Genomic DNA, 22,074 nt, shown 5'->3' with positions numbered 1-22,074 from the left:
AAAATCCCCACATCAGTTCTATGCAGTATACCCTTAGAAACATTCATACCAGGTTTGGTTTCAATTGGTCAAGTAGTGTCAGAGGAGAAGATTTTTAAAAAAAATAATATTAAAAATAGCAAAAATCATTGAAAAAGGGCAATAACTCCAACATGGCTTAACAGATTAAATCAAAAATTTAACCAGAGACAGATCTCTTCTTGCTGAACACTTTTACACAGAATTCTGCTAAACCTAACGGTTAAGGAGATATATGTGAAAAACTACTGTCTGACACCTATCTTCTATTTTTAGTAATAGCCACCACGTTTTTCGATGAATCAAAAATCCCCACACCAGTTCTATGCAGGATACCCCAAGGAACGTTCATACCAAGTTTGGTTCTAATTAGTCAAGTAGTTTCAGAGGAGAAGAGTTTTGTATAATTGTTAATGATGACGACGACGACGACAGACGACGATGACGACGGACAGCAAGCAATGGCAATAGCTCACATGGCCTTTGGCTAGGTGAGCTAAAAACTGTGAGCAAGGCTCACTAACTTGATACCTCCCACTTCTTCATTTAATAACATGAACCTCCTGACCTCCATATTGATTAGGATGAAAATCCAAAATAGGAGGTGCATAACTGGAACATGAAATAAAGATTCTGTGAGAGTTTCATTTAATTCCATTCAGTGGTATAGGATGAGTTACAGATAAAAATGTGTCCCCCATGTCCCCATATTCACAAATGACCATGTCCATGTTTTGCTATGTGAAACCCTCAAATTGATTTGGATCAAAATTTAATATTTTAAATGACTATAGGATCTTCCTATCTTATATTATGTACAAGGATGGCAAGTTTTGCTCTTTTGGAAGTGGATAACATTACTTGTAATAGTTAACCAAAAGGTCTAAGGTCGTTACTCATGCAATCAAACTTCTCTTCATATTCAAAGCAGTGAATATCAAAAACCATGAATATTTTCATTTGATTAAATTTTCAGGGCAAAATAATAATTTGTTAAAGTATTTTGATTTATTTGATTTTATAATTATCACAAATTTCATATTGAAGGGAAAACAGGGGCTTGTTGTGCTGAATTATGATGAAGTTTTGTTACAGGGATTTTAATCTGGTTCTGATGGGAATAAAATAACAAAAGACTAAAGAAAGCACAACTTTATCACAACCAGACAGACAGACAAATTATCTCTCATAGAAAAAAAGTGATCTACTTTTACCATCAGCAATAAATATTGGTCAATGTATTCACATGTACTGGAAAAACACAATGCAGTGCATGAAAAAGTTTTAATTATTCACCTGATCATAACAAGTATTATTTTCAAAGCATCTGATCAATTAATTGCAAAGGCATTTAATGGTATGTGGGAGGGATATTATCACAATCCCCCAACATATTGGGTTCACTGATGAATTATATATTTAAAAAAAAATATAATCATCGTGTCTCAAATCTTCTTTATCATAGGCTTTATACAGATAGATAGATTTCTAACCAAGAGAAGTGTGCTTTACAAAGTGTTGATTTAGAAAAGTTATTGGTCTTCCAGTTTAGACAGGTAACTGGTTTATGTGTTGATTGGTTTGAACAAGTAATTTGTTTGGTTTAGACAGGTAATTTGTTTACTTCATGGTTGGTTTAGACAGATAATTGGGTTTACTTCAGGTTTAGTTTAGACAGGTAATTGGATTGGTTAAGATGGGAAATTGGTTTACTTAATGTTTGATTTAGACAGGTAATTGGTTTGGTTTAGACAGGTAATTTGTTTACTTCATGGTTGGTTTAGACAGGTAATTTGTTTACTTAATGTTTGATTTAGACAGGTAATTTGTTTACTTCATGGTTGGTTTAGACAGGTAATTTGTTTACTTAATGTTTGATTTAGACAGGTAATTGGTTTAAATGGGTAATTGGTTAACTCAATGCTCTATTTAGACAGGTGATTGATTTGGTTTAGACAGGTTCATGATTTACTTGATATTAAGTTAAAACATGTAATTGGTTTTACTTGTTTTGTTTAGAAAGGTAATTTTGTTTAATTTGCCCTATATATAAATAGTACACATAGGGTTCAATTAATATATGTTTTGTTAACCCAGGGGTTGTTTCAGACAGGTTTTTTGTCTAATAAGGGGTTGATTTATACAAATTTTGGCAAGAATTGGTTTTAGTGGCTTTATACACTTTTTACAAAATATTAACGGCAGAAACTACTCACACTTTTTAACTTGAATTGTATTCCATCAACAGACAGATATTTCCAAAGGACTGAACATTCTTTGTTATAAAAATATGTAAAAACTTTATTAGAATTAAGAAACATTATTTATCATATATATATTTAAAAACTTTAACGAAGTCTTAAAATCTTTTGCCAAAGAGGAAATTTTCTGTCAAATTAACAATAGAAACTATTAAAAAGTAAATTTTACAAAGGCGGCGAGTGTTTAACAAACTCTGAGTGAATAATGAACAAAGATTTTTATAATAGATTATAACAGTATGACATGAAAAGCCTTTGTAGACATGATTCATTTCTGACAAGGGAAAGTTAATATTTAGAATTGAGTTCCAGGAAGATCAAATTTCTATACAAAAATAAATAAAAATAATCAGATGAAGACATGGATATTTTTTAGAATCCTCAAACCAATATATATCATAAGTTTCTTAATAAAGGTATCAAATTAAAAGGGAGATAACTCTTTCTAATCATAAAACCCTTCAAAGGTAATGGAACTTGTTTTATCTGACACAAGAGTATTTGATGATAAAGACCTACTTAAACCCACCATTTGAATCAGAAATACCTGTACCAATTCAGGACCATTGGGGTGGTTTTCAACTTCCCAGTTTTAACCTTGATATTACAATTTTTTATAGTTCTTTTTTATTACCCTTTGTTTCAAATCTTCTAGCTCTTTTTTGTTGGACACATACTCACATTTTATCTTCAACCTCTCTATTCCATAAAATCCTTTCTAAACAGACACTGTCCCAAAGTTCAAATTGACAGGGTCAAGTAACTAACAAAAATATCCTAAATTGAGATTTCCTCAAGTCCTTCCCAACTCAAATTCGGAAACAATCTGTTTCTTTAAAATCAAAGATTTGAGGAAAAATTAAAAATTCCAGGCTCCCATGCCACAATAGTAAAAAAATCCTAAGTCTGAGCATATGCTTAACTACCATGGTAACTCCAATCAACATCTTTCAAACTGATGACATCACAGTTAAGAATTTTCTCAAACTTAAGTAATTTTTCAAGTTCTGTGGTGCTGGGGCCAGGCCTTATTTCTTAAAAAAAAATCTGATATAAAGTTATTCTTAAATTCTTTCTTAACTCAAATTTTGACCAATCACATCGCTTGAAAAAAAAAGATTTGATGAAAATTTCAGTTTCAGGGCTCTGCTGTCATTCAGACAAGAAGTGTCCTGGAATATTGGCTATGACTGAAAAAAATGATTTTTTTTTACGGTTTCAATTACTTTCTTGTTAATCATGCTTCTGCAAATGGTACCATGACGATGGGATATCATCAAAGTTTAAATTTTTAATGTCGTAACCTATATAAGTTACATAAAGTGCTGTGTCATAGAATTAACTTGAGCTATCGTCTGGATCTGAAAACTCTTGTTAATAAATTCATTGATTTTTATTCTAACATATTTTAATATTGGTTTCAATAAATAAGAGAGTGAAAGTAATCATTATGACAATGGTTTAGTAAGATTTAAAAAGCTTGATCAGAAACAACAGAGAAAATACCTAATTATACTTAGATCCACATCAAATGATACAACAAAGACAAGAAAATTGAATTTTAAAAAAACAGAAGGGGAGACGTGCCATAACATACCTCTGATCTCTTCAACATTAGGGGGAGATTCCAAAAAATTAATGAAAAATTTGGAATCTCTAACATAAAAAGTGTAAGAATGGTAGAGTTTTTTTTAGTTGTAACTACTATATTTTCTGTGAAAAATAATTGAATTTTAATACAAAAATTGCTTTTACATAAAAACCTCCAAAATGAGACAGTGTCAATTGGGTAGAATCTTCCAAATGAACAGTTCCAAAGGTTAACAGGTACCTGTAAATGATATCTCAAAGGCCCTGTTTTTGAAATTGAGGCTCCCTAACCTTGAACAAGTGCTAATTTGAACTCCTGAAAAGATGGCACTGTCTGACTGTAAATGTAGAGCTAAGGTTGATTTAATTTCCACGATGATAAGACTCTTTCTTCAGTGGGAAAAAAAAACTTAAGCACAAAACAAAATTTAAGGCTTGACAGACTGACAGACAAATAAACAGCATTCTTACCCCTTTGTTTGCAGGACAACAGAAATATAGAAATATCACCAAAAAAAAAAAACAAACAAAAAACACACACACAGAAACAGAATAAGAGTAACAAAAAAGAGAACATGCCTTTTTTTAGTTACTTGCCTTTTGGGTCAATTTCACATAAAAATGTAAGTGTAAAATTGATCATAAAATTTGATGTCACAATGCTATTTTTCGTTGTGATGTCATTACTAACAATCAACTTAAGGCTTAGGACTTTCAGTGAAATTGGCACCTAATTATCTGATTATGGGATTTTTTATTTTTATTATTGTTATTATTTTTTTTTATTTCAATACAGTGAAACATGGCTGAACTGAATGAATTTTTTACTGTAAAATTTGTTCGGTTTTAAGGAGGTAGACCTAGGGTAAGGGACACAACTCTTACAAATCATTGGAAAGTTTGTACTTACTATTTTACATCAATCTCTTGTAAGCATCAAAGTGACTTGGACTGATTTCATTCTGTTTCAATGGAAGAGTAATCAAGGGAACCAAGGTTATAGCGGTAATCAAAAGAATGCAATCCAGGGACATAGACCAGACACAGAAAGCTTGAAATGCTTTGGTGCAATTGAATATGATACAAACATATCATTGATTTCAAGAGTTATGTCCTCTACCCTAGGTCTACCTCCTTAAGATTAACCTTGTTCAAATACATTTGACCTGATATAAAGAAGATAAAAACATGGTTTAGACAGATTCTTCATTACTTGGAAATTCAGCTACGACATGTTTTATTGTAAAAAAAAAAAAAACAAAACCAAAAATAACTGATAAATGATGTAAACTCCTGCTGATGTATAAAAAAAGCCTTCTCCGAAAGCATGATTATAGATTCAATATACTCTTTCAGCAAATGGTATAAAAACTCATTTCTATGAATATTACATAAATGCAAGCTTCATTCTGAAATATCAATCCAAAAAAAAAAAACCAAATATTTATATCATGAACATCAATTTCTGCTGAGAATCTTTGAGGCCATCATCTAAAGTGATAGTTTGGATGGCATACTGTTTACCTATATCATTATAGGGATGACATTTACATGAAATATTCTATATTCTGTACATTGATTTGTTGAAGATAGTTTATAAAGGGATTCTTGAGGCTATTGGTATGTAGGTTCATGTAAAAAAAGTGGTATTGTAAATTATAAGAAAAAATTTTTTGTTTGTTTGTTGTCTGTATTAAACAGTCATTAAGATAGTAGATACATCACAAATAGAAACCTGAACACTGCAAACACTGCTTAAGGTAAATTAGGAGATGGGAATGAAAATAGACAAAAAAAAAAAAAGAAAAACACTAAGAATAGTATCAAAATTAAAAATTTTGAAAACTTAAGAAAACCTTATTGTAAGAATATGGCAAAATTTGAAATATCTGAAATATGGATGCAAAAAAAAAAAAAACCAAAAAAAACTGATTTAATGGTATATATATACATTCATAGCAGTCCTCTGTACCAATAATGACTAATTTAGACTCTTTTTATCAAATTAAAAAAAAAAACATTTTTTTAACCAAATTTTCTAATTTTCAGTTATCTACACTTGACATAATAATTTGCAGACTATTTCAATAAAACTATACTCATTTAACATTTATGAGAAATCTGATTATTATTAGCACAAACCTGTAGTGAAATAAAACTGCAAAAAATCCACCCCTGCCTGATTCTATAGAGACCGATACTTAAATACCCATGTAATTGGCAAGTAGGTGTCATTCAAATCCTACTTACAAGCTATTTATGCCAAATTATGCCAAACAACCCATAATATAGTTAAAGTGAAAAAAAAATGGAACTGATATATCCAGATATATGTGATATTCATGTTAGAGTTACTTAAGAATGCTGCCTGAGTGGAAAATAAATATTGCACAATTATCTAAAAATTCTGTCAAAAAAAGACATTAAAAAATGAAATGTTCTTAATTGAGTTTTTTTTTAAATCTTTCTTCAACTTAATTTCTAACCAACCTGACAGCTAGAAGATGAAAAACTCTCAGGTTTGCAGAAAATTTCAATTTGAAACTTTTTTTTTTATGAAACTGGGGCATTTATTGTATTAAAATAGCATTCTCAATTACTATCAAAATATGATCCAAGGGAAATCACTCTTATAAAAAAAATTAATAAAATAATAAATAGGAAGATTTAAGCCTTCCTTTCTTGTCTGAATTGTTTTGGAGATAACAGTTACTTACATCCAGGAAAAAACATCACTGTATTAAAAAAAATGATTTTTTATCCATGGTATTGCAGGTTCAATTAAAAAACCTTTGTGAGCACGCTCACATACCCCACACATCCCAATGTTGAATACTCAAGTAAATTTGTTCGTAAGAGAAATATATGTAGAAGGACCCCAATAAAAATAGGAATAAGAGAGTCTTTTTCAGGCTTTAGACTGTAATTTCTTTGAATTTTAGTTAATCCAAAGTAAATATCATTGTAGTGGAACGTAACATAAACTTGACCTGTAACTTATCATGGTGATCTTATATACTAAAAATCATGTCAATATCTGCAAGTGTTTAGAAAAAAAATCTGGAAAACTGTTATTTCTGTGAATTTTGCTAAATTCAAGTTTCCGTAAAAATCATCAGAGCAAAACAAAAATTAATCTTGACCTGTAACTTATCATGGTGAACTTATATACAAAAAATCATGTCAATATCTGCAAGCGTTTAGAAAAACAAAATCTGGAAAACTGTTATTTTGCTAAATTCAAGGCCCGTTATTTCGGTAAAAATCATCAGAGCAGAACTAAAGTTAAACTTGACCTGTAACCTATCATGGTGAACTCATATACCAAAAATCATGTAAATATCTGTAAGCGTTAAAAAAAAAAAGTCTGGAAAACCGAAGATGGACTGACGGACGGACTGGTCAAAAAGATTATATCCTTCACAACTTCGTTACATGGGGTATAATAAATTTAGACAGTTTTCTACAGTTTAAAGAAAAGTGGACCTACCTTTGTTACTGAGAAGCAAATGTGGCTAAGAAACCCTGTATTTTAGGGAAAACAAAATTTTAACTAGAAAAACTTTGAGCAAGCTTACAAAGAGAAATTTTACCTCCCACTTCAAATTCATTTCAGTGTGAAATGCTTGTTGGATTATCATCTTATGGCATCATCCAACAGTAATAATATTCCTTCATGTGCATCTATATACAATACCAAACATTCCTATAAAATTTCATCAAAATCCCTTGAGTGGTTTAGGAGTTACGCTTCAAGGTTTGAACATGTAAAACTTTTTATTTGGATTACCTCCCTTTGGTGAAGTCCTCTGACTGTAACTATATTCCTTTATGCACCTCTACGATATCAAAACTTCACTAAAATTTCACTAAAATCTCTTGAGTGGTTTAAAAGGGGCTTTGCATACAAAAATGTGGACAGACAGACAGACAGACTTATAGACAGGGTGATTCCTATGTACCCCAAAACAGTGTGTGCAGGGGTGTGTGATAATTTTATATGGGGAAACAGCTTGTGTAGCAGTGCGGGATCAAGACATACAAAATAGAGGGGAAGAGGACTACTCCAGTGATTTTCTGTATTATTAACCAAGTTGTTCCAGCATAAGTGGTCTTAGGCCCCCAGAATCCAACAATGTGGGGTTATATCATAAATTGAACCAAATCAAAAAGTTTTACAAAACTAAGTTCTCTAAAAAAAATGTCTTTTTCATCTCACAGCTACATATCAGTTAGGGGAGGACATTTTTTTTTTAAATAACCAAAGCAGAGTGACTGGTGCCTGCAATTTTCCAGTATTCCAGTATTTTCGTTTTTTTTTAATTTCAAAATAATACAGGTCGATCAATTCTATGAAGAGAAATTTATTGAGAATTAAAATTTTAAATTTTATCATGACTAGTGGTTTTATTAGTCTTTTATCACCAAAGTTTGTTTTTACAACCAAAACATTATCACTTTATCCTTGATTGGAAAATAAACTCTTACATACCTGAAAAGCCAAAACATTTTACATCAAGGAGGTGGAAAATGAAAACAGATAAAAGCAAGATACCGCTGGTGCTTATTTCAACATAACCGTAGAGTGCTACAGCTAAAGAAATGATTATCTCGTAATTATCTCGACACTCTGTCACAATCAAGCAGTTAGAGGTCATTTAATCTGTGTATTCATTAGATTAAGTCAACACTACACAATAATATGTTTGTTAGGGTTGAAAATTGTTTGTTAAATCATTACTCCAGTTTGTGAGCTTTTTTCCACTTAGATGATTTTTGTCAAATTGTTAGACACTGAATCAGCGTATTCATGATTTTAAACTATTTTTCATCTTTTGTAATCATTTTCTTCTTGCTTTAATTGGTTCATGTGTGGAATAGAGACAATTTATCATGCTAATTGGCACAGTCCTTGTTTCACCCGTTGAAATGCATGGTTTGTTAAGGAAAACAAAAGAGTGATGAATTTAACTGATGTTCATAACCCAGAGGATATCTTGTCTGAAAGCTTTCAGGGCTATAATGTAACCATTGAGGGTATCAATGAGGGGACTCTCTTTATCAATGTTGGTGTCAATGAGTTGGTGCATCCTCACTTAATGAGGGTATCAATAAGGTGGACCTTCTTTATTAATGTTGGTGTCAATGAGTTGGTACATCCTCACTTAATGAGGGTATCAAGAAGGTGGACCTTCTTTATTTATGTTGGTGTCAATGAGTTGGTACATCCTCACTAGGTGTTCAATGAAGTGGACAATCCTCACTAACAAAAGTAGCAATAAGGTGGACCCTCTTTGACTTTGGTGGTAACAGAGTTCTCTAAGAGGAAATGACGTTTTTTTTTCGTACATGAGGGAAAAGTTGCCTGAAAAAGTACCACACAAGCCTTAAGGAATTTGGATGAAATAACATTCATACCCTTCCTTTATAAAAAAAAAAATATAGCTCTGCTCTAGTAAATCATATGCATATGTCCATTTTGGATGTTTTAAGTTTCATAACTCAGGACACAAAAGATAGGAACGCAATGACAGCCACCCTAGAAAAAATTGTGTTACATGAAAAAAAGGGTCAGACGGAAATGGCCAGGTTGTCGTAAAGTCAGTAAACAGGAAGTAAAAATGAAACAAATTCGAAATTCCATCCTAGGATTTGGAACCCCATACAGAAATTGTGTAGCTAATATATAGATGCTGTGAAAAATATTTTCCCCACCTGCCCGCCACTGTCGTGCGGAACCAACATTCACCATACTGTGAGAGTACTTTTATTGGTGGATACCAATTTATGTGGACTAGGGAAGAAACACAAATTCGTGGTTTTGAGGTAATCAGTAAACACATCAAAGGGAATCTCCCTTTCATTGGGAACCAAATTACGTGGTTTGGCTTACCCACAAAAACCATGAAAATTGGTACCCCACGGACAATAATACTTTTACAGTACTATAACTGAGTACAACCCAGCCAGAAAAAAAAAAAAAGTACATTGACTTTAGGCATACAAATGTATAAATCAATTATAGTCAATAAATTTTTCATTCTACATAAAATATTTTTACATCATAAAGACTGAAGCATAATAAATGCTACAACACTATAAATCTTCGTTAAACATTAGATGTCAATCTACCAAAACCACTTACAATGTTACACACATCAAAATATATCAATTATATACATATTACCAGTATTTCTATTACATAAAAGACAAACATTCTGGCAAAATTAACAACACATTGAGAGATTACACGTGCATATGATACAGTAGGATATTTATTTAAATTAACTGCGACTAATAGCAATATTTAAATGAGCTTCTCCACTGCCTGACGGTTTTTCCTCGGTTAATGATTTCTGAAGTCTTCGGAACAACAAAGGTTTAATGACAATAGCGGAAATACAACTGCTTTATAATCACTAACAAGATCAACAGCCTTTTTCCAATATTCTGATTCTATGTCGCACACATTTAAACCCATATCACAATGGCATTCACCAATGATCATCATTAAGACCTTAGTATGACCAATCAATTGATACATGAAGAATTATTCCACTAACATGCTTCTAAATATAATAAATATTATCATTTTTTTACTTACCGATAGATTAGCTTCTGTTTGTAAATAAAACAATCTAATTACATCCCTGTGTTGATATGTAAAAAAGTGATTGAGTGAGCCTGCCTTATCCTAAGTCATATCAGCAAGTAATTTAATCTGCAGGCCCCCAAAGTGTCGGTAATGAGCAGCAAGCTATCACTAAAGCTTGTATCAATCAAATGTAGTTGAAGTCTGAATCTTTATCTTGTCTTATCAACTCTCTTTTAACCTATACCCAATTAAATACTTCTGGACAATTTTGTCAATGGAATAGGGGAGAAACAGGAAATGCTATGAACAAACAAATGTATTGGTTTTAGATCTTTTATTAATCGTTGATTTCACATTTGATCTTCTTTTGAATATAGCTGAAGTTAATTTCATAAGTAGCAAGGAATTTATCTAATTAAACAACCAAGTCTTGACTTTCTATTATATAACTTTTTTCAACATGTGGAAGAAAAAAAGGGGGAGGGAGACTGTTATATCAATTTATTAGAATGCCCTATTAATTAAAGCTGATGCTAATTTCATAAATATGGTGGAATTTCTTCAATTAAGCTTTTGAAGATTGTTCCCTCCTTTATGTTTTGGAATGTCTTTGGTATGAGGGAGAGAAAAGGGGATGGGTGGGGTGGATTTGGGGAGGGAAGGTGCATTTATCTGAGAATTTAAATTCCCTATTGCTTTTCTGCAGATGTTGATTTCATACATTACAAACAATTTACTTTATGCAATAAAATCTGGGCAAAAAAAATAATTTTCTACTACTTGCATAACTTGCAAAAATTCTTCACATTTGTAAGAATCCACACTTGAAAAAACATAGAAATCCATAAATGTCAACATTTTACATATAAATAAAAAAAAAAACCAACATATTCCTCTCATTGGAGTGACAAAAAAATATTGAAATATCATCAACTCTTCAAAATGAAACTTGAACTACTCTTTCGGATTCTATTTCAGTACAGATCTGTTTAAGAATAAGGCATGTCCTATAGTACCATATGGTGTTTTTAGAGGGTGTAAAATTTGGCAATTTTGAAGTTTGCAATGACATTACATGTATCCTTAGTGTATGTTGAATGCATTTCAGCAATAAAAGTCTGCAATGACATTATGTATCAACAATTCTATCTCAGCAAAAAAAAGTTTTGAAAAAAATTGTTTAAATGCATTACCTACCAGACTTTTAATTGACAGGTACTTAGATACAAGTCTTTCTAAGAATCAGGTGTTGAGGGAAAAATCTGAAAAATGTATTTCAAAAACTCACAAATCTGACAATGTAAATTTGATAAAAAAAGTCTCCTTTATTTGAAATAACTGCTAGTTCATCTCTGCATAACTGATTTGTTTGAAATTTTCTATTAAAATATTAAGGTTTTGGATAGAGTTATCTGCCCATGAAATATCCACTTGATGTACATACTAACTCATTTGACAAAAGTGCTCTTCTTTCCTTGATTGTGATGGAACAAACAGTTGTACACTGTTCTAAATACATGTATTATATATTTCATGTTTCTTCCACTGCCTGATTATTATAAAGCCTGATGCTTAAGAAGCAAAATGCTGTATAACTTATTTATTAATTCCATTTTAATCTTCTTCCATTTTACATAATTCTTGTCATCACTAATGAAGAATTAATTTGATTTTAATTATGTCAAAAGACAACAATTCTCATTTAATAAAATTGTCCCAGTTAGGATAATGGGTTTGGATGTTAAATAAAAAATATGAACTAAAGATATGTGATGCAATTGAAAAAAAAACCTATATTCTAATATCATAATTATGGCGTAAATCTGCCTTCATAAGAGACAGAATCAATTGGGGGCATTACGCAATGCATAGACAGGTAATTAATTCTACAAGGTAACAGTTGCAAGATTACAATCAATCAACAAGAAAATTATTTTTAAACAGAAAATTAATGTTCACCATATGTGCTTCATCTAAAGTGGGTTATTTTTCCAAATATATATATATATATTTTTCCAAAGTATTTTGATTCAGAACATATGACTGTAAATAATAATATCATTTCTGTTTGTGGTAAAAATGAAATTTTTGTCAACACATCTGAGACATATCTCTAATAGATTAATAACTAAATGACTAGCAATTAACCCTTGGGGGTTAGAATATTTCATGGGGGAGGCTGGTAAATTAGCATTAAAAGGAGCTGATTTATTGGTTATATGAAGTTATACAGGTTACAGACCACCAATTCAACCAATGAGCATTTGGAACGTACGCAAAAATAGTCCTACGCAGAAATTACCCCTCTTCCTCATAGTGCTGTGAAAAAAGTTCTCATCTTATTTAAAAAATTTAAACAGTTTCTGAAAGGAAAAACATTTCTGTACATTTTATAGGTGCATTTTGCTTCTTGTGATGTGAAGCCTAATCTCCATAATGATTTCTAAATATACCCCTATCTTGTGAAAACACTGGGATTTCCCATGCTATTTATAGACACTTCACTTCCGGTGACCAGTACTGCACTGCAAGTCTGCTAACCCCACATGCCATTCTGAGGATTGTGAGCTGACATATGTAGAATCATGCTGATATATATAGTCCTCTGCAGATTAAAGTTAAGGTAAAGTCCAGAGAAGCCATTGAATATTGTGAAATTAGCATAGAAGCCTATGGGAAGTGGAATTAGTGGTTTTTAGCCTACATCCTATGGCAGATATTTCATACATTTCAGGAAAAGATCAAACCGATCCTCATGTTCACCTGTACAACACCCAAAGCCTGATTTGTTATGTGCTGGCTTGCAGAGGGGATTGTTCACATGTAGGCATATTACCCAATATGGTACCATTAACCTGACTCCAAGCCAACCAGTTGTTACTCAGTGTCCTAAATGCAGTGTGTTTGGTGGAGAAGCAGTGTATATCCATTTTAAAAGTCTTCGTAATCAGGTGCTGATCTAAGGATGAGTGTGCTAATGTATGCCCCCCCCCCCCAAAAAAAAAAAAAAAAAGAAAATTGTGAGCAAAAACATTTTTTGGGGCATGTAATATTGATTTTTAACAATTCAACCCCTGCCCCCTATTTACTTGCCTTGTTTCACATGTCATTTAATATAACATTAATATAAGACAAAGTATTCAGTGATAGATCCAGAAAAAGGGGACCTGCTCCAGTGATTTCCAATTATTTATATATAATAAACCAAATTTTTTTAAAATAAAGTTCGCTACTAACTACTAACTCCACCTTCACCTCCCCTCTCCCCTTTGTGTTCCATCTTTGATATTTGGTATCTTTGGTATCACAGAGTACCGTTCTGTGTAAGAATCAGGCAACGAGTGGCACATCATTTTTCTCAATTTGGTCTTTTTTGCCTCAAATATATTCAAAAACATCCAGAAAACAACTGAAAAGCTATTTAAATTTATCCTGAAGCATTGGTTTATATAAAGAAAAACTTCAAGAAAATTTTCCGGCCATTTTTCCATAGTGCATTTCAACTAAATTTGAAATATCAATATTTCAATAAGGCAAACTTTACAAACACTTTGACAGTAACTTCTTGAGGTTATGTGGTTGGATAATACTTAATACTTGGATAATGCAATAAAACCTCTGTGTATTTTTACTTCATGTGCCACACCTTATACACATTTTGTCTTATTCTTAGAAGGAGAAGTACTTAATATCACCGATATCTTTTTTTTCCTGTTGGTAGCTATGTCAACAATATTCAACACCAATATTGTTCTAGTTTCTCTTTACCCAAAATGCCTATACTCGATGCATTTAATTAAGCGGTTGATTAGCAGATGATTTTTCAATACCATTTCCCCATATACCTTTTTTCCTATGTCTTGTTAACCACACAACTGCCCGCTAAATGGAGTTTAATTTAATTCAAGTGACAATCATAACCGGTAATGCCCTGGTTCATTACTTGATGGTTTTGTTCTTTCAGAAATTATATAAGTCACAAGATCAATTGACTAGAAATTAGCCTCTGTGGCAACATTCTAAACAATGATATCACATATTCTCTAGCCGAACATTAAATGATTAGTTAGCTTACCTATTTTGTGAAACTGACACTGAAATCGACATCAGGTTGACACAGTAATCATTTTACAAAAACACAGCTAATTCTACAAATCTTCAATTACAAACAAAAACAAAACAAACACGAAACTTCTTCAAAATTGGAAATTAATCCCCCAGAAATGATACACAGATTCACTTAAGCAGTGTTGAATTGGGGGTATCAATTAATTAACAGAGAGTATCAACAGAGATTTCTATGTAAACAATGCAGCCAGCTGACCTATCAATCATGGGGTTTCTAATAATGACCACAAACTTGACCATCAAGTCTAATAACAGACAAATAAGCTACTTTGTGTAGCACTCGTTTTCAAGACATTTAGGCCAAGAAAATAATTTATGTGTTTATATGTTAAAAAAAAACCCCAAAGCATCTGATTTTAGAAGCAATTAAAATTGAGCTTAGAATATTTAAAATACAGAGTGCAAGTCATTAAAATGTTGAAAAAATGTATTTTTCTCTAAAATCTCCTAATAATAGTAGTAGTGAACATTCTGTAAATCTATGGGTGCTTTATTTTGACAAAGGTGCAATCCCATACTGGGATCCCATAATTTGAACTGCAAACTTCAAGGTTTTTACGAGGAATGGATATTTTCCTGATTATGCAAAAATTAAATATCACTTATTGCAATGATATCTAGAATACTAAGAAAAGGCCATCAAATAAGACCTCATTCAATATATTTTTGATATGAGTTAGGCTTATTGTTTGCTTGGAGTTCAAATGATTTGCTTAATGGAAGTTGGAGCAAGGACCTGCTGACTGACTAACCATTTCACACAAATTTTGTTTGCTTGGCCTTACAAACTGGCCAATTGGCTATAAATAATTGGATATAAGGTGAGAAGATAGTGAGATGTTCTATGATGTTCAGGTTCACTTGTTACAAATGTGAATGTCAGAAATATCTTGTTTGGCTACCTGATTACTCCAACTTAATTGGTTTAATCATGTGTAAATAACATGATAGGATTGTGATTTACAAACAGTTTGATTACAACGATTATTGTGATTTTTCTGATTTGTGGTTACTTTAGTAATGGGATTATGATGATTTTCTATGTTTATAAAATTTTACCTGATTCTGCTAAAAGATAAAATAGAAATACATGTACAGTGATACTTGTCTTGTGTGACCTTCCATGGGAAAGCAAAATCCAAGTCTACATGAGACCTTGTCGGTCCCACATGGCTGGGCCATTGTAGCATATGCTTTCCCTTCTGAGCTGCGGACTTTGTTAGGGAAATTGCAAAGAACTTCATCAGGCCATAAGATCGGAAGCTTCCTGGGCCAAGCAACATACAAACTGGTGGTCTTTAGAGACAGGTTAATTTTACATAGAATGCTCTATGCTGGGATATTTCAATCATGGTCTTTTAGGGCAAGTTATTGCTGAATACAAGTGGTCACTGAGACAAATTTGACTGTACATGAAAAGAAAAAAAAATCAATCAATTGCACACTTTTTTCCCCTTAAAATTCCTCTTTCCCAAGGTGTCTCCTTGACTCCCCCCTCCCCACACAAACCTATACCTTACCAAAAAAAGTTGGGGAAATGATAAAAAATGAATAATTAAATATTGATTGACTGATAATGGTTTCATATTTCAGTACAAAAACAATTGACCTACCAAAAAGAAACAAAAATGATTATACTGCTAGGCCTAAGTATTTCCACTGAGCACTTGACTATTAATTCCGAAGCAATTCAAAATGTATTAAGCTCTCTATATAAGAGTAGTAAAATGAGCATTTAGATGGCTTGTATTTATGTAGTAGCAGTGGCTAGTTATTTATAGCAATCTAAACAAGTTATTACCCTAAAACAATATATAATGGCTAATCATAAAGTTTATGTTCTTGTGTGAGATATACAAATGTATTTTAATTATACTTCCTGGTCTTCTGTGCTGACCTTCTTGTTGGCTATGGAATGAGGTGCAGATGAGGGGTGAAGTAAAAGGCAGAAACCTGTCTCAACCAAACCCCAAATAAAACAAAAACCTGTCTAAACCAGACACCATTTTAAGTTTCTAGATGCCAATTCAAATGTATTTTTGATTTTGGTAACCTGAATATCTATCTAAACCAAACCAATTTTGAAGTATGAAAGAAGTTCGTTTTAGGCAGGTTTTACTGTATACCAATGGATATAAACCAAAAACACAGCAAATATAGAAACTGAATATAAATATCATGTAAGGTATCTAGGGGAGATAACCAATGTTTGTTACAAGTCTTAAAGAACAATAACTCTTCCATAAATATACTAATAAAAAAATACTGAAAAAAACTTCTAAAAACTCTTTAAGAGTCAGTTACTAATTAAAATTGGTCGAACAGCTTCTCTTAATAATATTCATACTGTTTCTTTTTACCAAATCAAGTAAGAGTATGATGTCAAGTTTCACTGGATGACACCATATATTTCAGGGTATTCATTTTGGTTGATAGCATACAAAATTTAAGCACAAGCAGGTATTTTTGAAAAAAAAAAATTTAAATTGACACTTCCAGTTTAACTAAAATGGAGATAGCTGTTTTGTACTTGAAGATTTGTTATCATCAATCTTAATTTGATGGTTACATAAAATCATTTCACAAATATAGCCTCCAAAAAATCTACATTACAGCATCTTAATATCAAGAACCATAACTCTTACCTTATTATGTTCCTGTTGTTAAATTTGTTTTTACTCACTTAAAACTTATGTGTATGAGTTGTAAACAATATATTTTACAAGGTCATTGATAACCTGCACTTGTCTGTTAGAAAATGTTCATACATGTGCAATTTCAATAAGAAGTAAATTGGAAACGCAAAGAGGAACCAACTTGGTTACTAAAAACCACATTTAATGTGTTTCAAACTGCTATATAATTTAAGTTATTTTCTTCTTATCAGCATCTCTTTGAAGATCTTGTTTGAAGCAAAAAAGTAAAAGAAGATTGACAGCTGAAAATGGGTTTTTGAACAAGTTATGAAAACTGCCGATGTCAAAACAAATTTCATGCAAGCAATAAATGTTTCAATGTTTCATTTTTTTTTTGCCAAAAGTGTGGAACATTCAGAAGTTTTGACTTCTATTCAAATTCTTGAAGTTCACCATCTGTTAAAATATGAAGGCAGTGACCTGGATAAAGCCTATTTAACAGTGTTTTTGAAATAGATGAAAGACCACACCTAGCATCATCAAATTTTTAGGTTAAAATATCTTTTCATGATATCAAGGGAACCAGGATTTGAACAATAATCAAAAAGAAAATTATCCAAAGACAATGATCAGACACACACAACAAAGAACATGAAATAATCCAAATAACCTTTACGAAGACACAAAAGTAAACAAGCAACTAAAAAAACTGGGATCATGGACCAGGTGCATCGGTAGGGTAAGCATTCTTTGCTTTTCTAGACACAACTGTGATCTGTAAAAAAAATCAGTGTAATTGAAAAGTTCATTCAAATGTTGTTTCAATCAAAATGTTGAAATAAAGATTTGTTTATTGCACCCTTGGGTGGATTATCAACATTCTATTTTATAATTCAGATATGGATTAAGTTTTGAGCTCAAAAAGACATTAAAATACATTATTCAATTTTTTGTACTAAATTAAGGAGAGGAGGCAGTAGTCAAAATTACCTAATAAAATAGTCAAATATAAGTATTTTTTTAACATGGAGTTGTTCCCATTTCTTCTCAAAATATCTCACCATCTTAACTCTATAGTTTCTTTAAAGTAAATGCACACTTTAAACTTGAAATCCTTGGTGTTCCTCTGAAGCTCTGTCATCGATTTCACCAACAGCCATAAGAAAGTCATTATTTATGACATCACAGTAGAAAAACAGTATGACAAAATTACTTACGATAAATTTCACTCTTACCCCTTTTTGTGAAAAGAATAAGTATGGAAGATATTTTGTTTTTCAAAAATAACGTTTCAGAAGATTCTGTCTTTTTGAAATTTGTCCATAAATGAAAATGAAAGATGTGCATCATTTACATACATGTTGGTAAAAAAACATACAGATATACATACAACTCTATCCCCTGAATATCATTATTGCATGTGTAGTAGTTTAAAACTAGGGCTTTGCAGCTGGGTTATGATAAAATCATGAAATTATGATTTTATTCAAAAGAAAAAATACAGCACATTAATGAAAAAGTGACAAAATGTTTTCTCATAAAGATAAGTATATGCAGTTGTCAAATATTTAACAAAGACAACCTTCCATAAATCATAAAGAGCGTCACAACAAAAAAAAGCATTTAACACAGATATTTTATATGCCTTCAAGGTTCTTCTTTGTGCAACAAAGTTTTTTGTCAAGATAAACTACACCAAATTGTAAGAAAATGTTTAAATTAAATGGAGAAAGTAACCGCTTTCTCAATTAAAGTCTATATACAAAATTACAAAATATTCGACTTAGTCAAAGATGCAACAATAAAGTTTTGTTAAAAGGAAAATTTAGGCTGTTTAATAAATATTTTACAAGGCAATAAAATGGTTTTGAATTCAATACATGAAACCCTATGAATTAAAAAGCTTCAAATTATCTCCCCTTTTCCCCATGTGCTTTATGTGAAAATGAATTGCAACAAAAATTTAAGTCTAAAAGCTCAGACAAATCTTCAAAAGGTTAAAGATGATATAAAAACTGTCTGGGTGAATGTTTTTATGATAATGCATACATAAATAAGACCCTTAAAGAGAAATATTTATGTTCAAAATCTTATGCAGAAGTACAGGGCCTTCTTATGTTGGATTGTAATAGTACATTTTGAATAGCATCACTTCCCACAGCAGGAGATTCCAAACATAACTTGGAGTTCCAAGCTTTAAGTTAGGAATTCCTTTCGAATATACATGTACCAAATGAAGCTTGGAATTTCAAATTATTTTTCCAAATATACAGCAGAATTCCGAATATTTATTTTTCCAAATTCACTTTTCTGCTGAAAATATTTTTTTTTAGGTTGGAAAAGTCCAAATACTCCAAACTCATGTTTCCAACCTTAAAGTTTGGAATCTCCTTCTTCAGGTTAACTGACCCTCTTTTAGACTACTGGTTTTGTTCAGTATCCACAGGTTCAAAATGCACTGAAACTGAAAAGAGACTTAACAGTCGCTCTTGGACTTTTGTAAGTGTTGTTTTTTTTGTATGGAGAGCTTAAAATGAAAACAAACATTCCCACCATAAATTTCTGCTGTACAAACTTAATAAATTCATCTAAAAATTCCAGTTTTCTACTTGCAAAAGGAAAAAGCAACTCATAGCTATATAATAGCACTGCCGCAAAAAAAGTTGGGAGTGCAAAAGTCCCAAAACTCCTGTAAAATTTGTCGAATAAAAATGGTAGCACAATATGATAAACTACAAATGGTGACCAAACAAAAATCCAACAAAATTTGAACACAATCTATCAAGCAGTTTTCCGAAGAGTTCCGTCAATAAGTGTGATGGGACAGTGGCAAAGTGGCGAGGAATAAAAATGGAATATAATAACTAGGTTTTTCTAACCAATATCACTTGACCTGTGTGTTGGGACTTGAAAATGATAAAACACTTCCAAAATGTCCATTTTAGGCAGGTTTCCAGATTACTCAGGGAGGCGTTGATAAAGATGTGTAACATCCATCCCCTAAGTCAAACACCACAAGAAAAACAATAAATCCTTAAGGTGGATTATCCCCATTTGCAAGCATCCTGTAATTGCTAGCATCCTTGCTTCAAGCATATCTATACATATGATACCAAAACAAACTATTGCTATAGTGTGAACACCAAATGCTACAATGTTAACACTAAATGATATAGTGTGAACCATACGCTTGTGGAAACACTAAATGCTATAGTATGAACACTATATGCTACATTGTGAACACTCAATTCTACAGTGTGAACAATATACAAATGGGAACACTAAATGCTACACTGTGAACACTGAATGCTGCAGTGTGAACAATATGCCTATGGGAACACTAAATGCTACAGTGTGAACACTGAATGCTACAGTGTGAACACTAAATGCTACAGTGTGAACACTAAATGCTACAGTGTGAACACTGAATGCTACAGTGTGAACACTGAATGCTACAGTGTGAACACTAAATGCTACAGTGTGAACACTAAATGCTACAGTGTGAACACTAAATGCTATAGTGGAAAGTCTGATTAAGGAAGTAATGACATGTACATTTGTTTTATGATCATTTATAGCTACTGAAAGTTATTTGCATTCTATATATATCATAAAATTTAACTGAGTATATCAAAACTTAAAATCTTTCAAGAATTGCACCTTTTGAACTACAAATGGTATAATATATAAAATCTCTATGGTACCAGGACATCATGTAATTAATAAAGCATATAAAGCAAATAAGGAAATACATTCACAATATTCAATCATCCTGCTTTTAAAAATCTGGTTACACCCAATGTAAAGTACTATGATTTGTTGCCATCCCCCTTTTTTTCTTGACATCTTAAAGTTCTATAACTTTGAAATTAAAAACAAGAAAAACTAAGATATACAATGTGTGGACAGACTGACAGACATTGCATACCATGAAAGGCATGTGTACCAAGTTTCATTATTCATTATCGTATGAATGAAACTGTGACTTCACACACCCTCCCCCTCCCCCCCAGTGTAACACTTTCTTAATTGTTGATTTTTTTAAAAGAGGTCAAGTTTCTTATAGAACTGTGTAAAAAAATCATTCTTAAATAAAATTATAGACATCTTTTAGGATAGGTATAACCACAATTCCCCATCCCCCCTAAAAAAAAATTACTATTTAACTCCACATGCTCTGGAAGGTGCTTAATAACCAAGAATTTGTTTTTTCTATTCTTTCAAATCTAAACAAACCTTTAAAGGTGACACACCTAGAAAACACAGGGTCAAACAGACATACTGACTAAAATCTATATATATATGCAGGGCATATCAAATTACAATAATCCTGTCAATGTTTGACATAAGTTGACTCAAAGAAATAAAACCACAAGATTGTGTACCAGACACTACATTAAATAATTTTATGGCTGTAAAAAGAACTTTACAAAACCACAGAAATGTATCAAACATTTTAGGATGTTCAAAACAGCTTAAAGGATTGGAAAATCCCTTCATAGATCCATGTAATTTCTTTATTGGAAGCAAACTTCATGACAAGGAAGAAAGAAAACCAATGTAATTTGGAGTTGGTATGCTAGCAGATTAACAACTCCTTCCACAAAGCAGTGTGAAAGTAGTATTTTTCATAATATACCAACTTTTGCTATTTTCATGGTAGACCAGAAAGCATTTAAAAAGTAATTATAGACAATATCATTCATAGTGTAGAGTATTTCTTCCTTCAAAAATCTGTGAAACTATCAAATGATGTTTTGTTTTTTGACAGGATCTACAAAAATAATCAACTTTAAAAAAAAATGGTACATTGTAATAAGATAACACTACTTTACAGTGTACAAAA

At 31.7% G+C, this 22,074-nt stretch overlaps 1 protein-coding gene across 3 annotated transcripts in view; it reads right to left on the bottom strand.

The window, feature by feature from the left end:
• The window catches only part of LOC148620026 (zinc finger MIZ domain-containing protein 1-like), a 207,526-nt gene that overhangs the window by 123,166 nt on the left and 62,286 nt on the right, over nt 1-22,074 (bottom strand). The window contains exon 1 of one of the 3 annotated variants that reach the window (XM_088580540.1): nt 10,474-10,565. The exons of the other annotated variants lie outside the window; for them this stretch is intronic. The gene's annotated coding sequence lies outside the window, so the exon portion shown is untranslated. Of the gene's footprint in view, nt 1-10,473; nt 10,566-22,074 lie in introns of those variants that run through there. 3 annotated transcript variants of the gene reach the window in all.

Source organism: Perna viridis, chromosome 4 (assembly GCF_037379345.1).
Source record: "Perna viridis isolate PV_CMFRI_1.1 ecotype Kerala chromosome 4, ASM3737934v1, whole genome shotgun sequence".
Lineage (NCBI taxonomy): Eukaryota > Metazoa > Mollusca > Bivalvia > Mytilida > Mytilidae > Perna > Perna viridis.
Note: the sequence above shows the minus strand (reverse complement) of the source record. Positions and strands in the feature narration are given on the sequence as shown.